The 2,500-nt window shown below is 39.4% G+C and overlaps 1 long non-coding RNA gene across 1 annotated transcript in view; it reads left to right on the top strand.

Moving 5' to 3' along the window:
- Window positions 1–138, top strand: part of LOC125140011 — a 4,423-nt gene extending 4,285 nt beyond the window's left edge. The window contains exon 4 of the long non-coding RNA XR_007139198.1: window positions 1–138. This exon is cut by the window's left edge and continues 117 nt beyond it. This is a non-coding gene — a long non-coding RNA (uncharacterized LOC125140011).
- The last annotated feature ends 2,362 nt before the right edge of the window (window positions 139–2,500 follow it).

The following is a 2,500-nucleotide window of genomic DNA, read 5'->3' as shown; positions in this document are numbered from 1 at the left end:
TGCGTGCTGTCACACTTTGTGAAGAATTTACTGACTTCACTTACAATATTAACGTCATTTAAAATAAAGCATCATATTGTTAAAAAATAACCTGGTTATGAAGCTGTTCGATAGATCAGAGTAATAATAAAAGTGTTTCCAGAGTTAATTATCATTTAACTATCATTCCTGTTTCAGGAAACCTAAATAGTTTCAAATTTTAACTGTATTAAACAAATTCGTCCTTTGTGTGTGTGTGTTTTTGTTACACTCCCTGTACACTGAACACTCACCATAGACACCAACAATCTAAGATACATCATTCACTCATTCATTCATCTTCTACCGCTTATCCGAACTTCTCGGGTGTCATCGGGCATCGAGGCAGGATACACCCTGGAAGGAGTGCCAACCCATCACAGGGCACACACACTCATTCACTCTCACACACACACACACACACTACGGACAATTTTCCAGAGATGCCAATCAACCTACCATGCATGTCTTTGGACCGGGGGAGGAAACCGGAGTACCCGGAGGAAACCCCCGATGCACGGGGAGAACATGCAAACTCCACACACACAAGGCGGAGGTGGGAATCGAACCCCCGACCCTGGAGGTGTGAGGCGAACGTGCTAACCGCTAAGCCACCGTGTCCCCTGATACATCATTCCAAGCTTCACTTTATAAGGTTTAATAACAGTTTGTATCCGACAGGATGAGATGAAAGATCGAACCTCACACTCCATGGACTGAGAAATATTTCACATATGTTGTGAATTGTGTAATAATTATAGTATAATTTAAAAGCACCAGATCCAAAACAACACAAATCAACATCTACTAGCACCATAAGACAGGATCCTCTCACAGGTCCTGATTCAGTGACTTGTCTGACTGAGTGGTGTTTACATCGCATCAGAAATCACACCAGAGCGGAGCGGTTTTATCGAGTGTGTAGACGACGTATAAAAGAAAACTTGTAACTCCGTTCCTAGCTATTTTTGAGTTCATGAATCATTGAATCGACTCTGTGTCTTTCTTCTGAGCAGCATGATTCTTTCATTACGTGAAAATGGCAGTGACGGTTAATACCGTGCTACATTATTCACAGCTAAAGGACTTTCCCCTGCTTTATTTTTACAGCTCTAATGGCATCTCAGGTGCAGGAATCCAAAATTAATGGCTCATGTTTCCAGGAGGTCGTTTTCAGGGTCGGAGAGCGAGTCGATCTGGTCCCTGCTCTGAGTAATGATATAAATTTATATCAGCAATTTACTGGCTTCTGCCAATAGCCGTTAGTCACTCTGAATAAATATGAAGTTTATGTTCCTTCAAAAGTCGCTGTCCATGATCCGAATATAAATCATCAATCTTCAGCGCCGACATTTCACCACCTCACCCTTTATAATGTCTCACTACTGGTATAAAATGACATATCAGACATTACATGCGACATTTCATATATTTATTTAGATAACATATTTATAACAAGGGAACATTTTAAAGTTCAATTTTGTGGTGAAAATGTATCATTATTTCAGTCCTTATGGGTTTTTTTTTAGCTGTTCCTCTGTAGAAGAACTCTTCATGGCTCCATGGTGAACTCGACCGTAGTGTTTTATAAAGTAAGACTGAATTATCTCCAGAACCCTTGAAGAAATCTTTCGGTTTTGTTAATAACACGAGTCCTGACCCTGATGCTAACTCGGCAACTTCACATCTTTATCTCACTGAGTGTTGTAAAGCAGGAAAATGTATTTTTTATTATTATTTTATTTTAATTGTTATAAAGAATAACGTTAATCTTGTTAGAGAAACAACAGAACGTTCTGGAACAGCAGATTTTTTTTTTATTCTGCTGATAGAACACCAGTCAGCTGTAAATACTGAAGCATTACAGTTCACAGTATAGCTGATATACATTTAGCCACACCCACAAAACTCAGCTCCGCCCACAGAGGGCTTAAACCTACAAAAAAACAACAACAAATGACTAAACAGGGAAAATGTTCCAGTGATGCACATCGGCCACTGCAGTTAACGCTTTCTCTGTTTATAGGGTGCCATTACTTTTGTCCTAACTCAATAGCCCAACTTATTTGTTGTCATTTGTTTTTGATATTGTTTAGAAAATATTAGATGACCGAATTTGATGAAATGTTCATTAAATTGGTCAGTAAAAAAAATGAAACTATAAAAAATCAGACTCGTTAAGCATCAAATTTCACACATTATATTTTATTCTTAAGACAGAAGGATTTTTTCTGCTGATGATTTGTCTGTGCAACACACGACTTGTCTAAAGGCTGCTGAGATCGATTTGAAAGTAAAGGTGTTGGTGTCCGAGGTGATGAATGAGGGCCGGTGTTGGGTTTGTAACTGATTTAGATTCTTCAGCACAGCTTCATGACACACACCGGGTTACATCTGCAGCCCTGAACGCTGAAACTAAACACTGATACCAACCCTGCTGTGATCTGTGCTGCTGTCAGAGTCCACACAGTCTGGAGGGTGT

This window comes from Tachysurus fulvidraco, chromosome 23 (genome assembly GCF_022655615.1).
Source record: "Tachysurus fulvidraco isolate hzauxx_2018 chromosome 23, HZAU_PFXX_2.0, whole genome shotgun sequence".
NCBI classification, from domain to species: Eukaryota; Metazoa; Chordata; class Actinopteri; order Siluriformes; family Bagridae; genus Tachysurus; species Tachysurus fulvidraco.
This window is presented reverse-complemented; position numbering and strand designations above follow the sequence as displayed.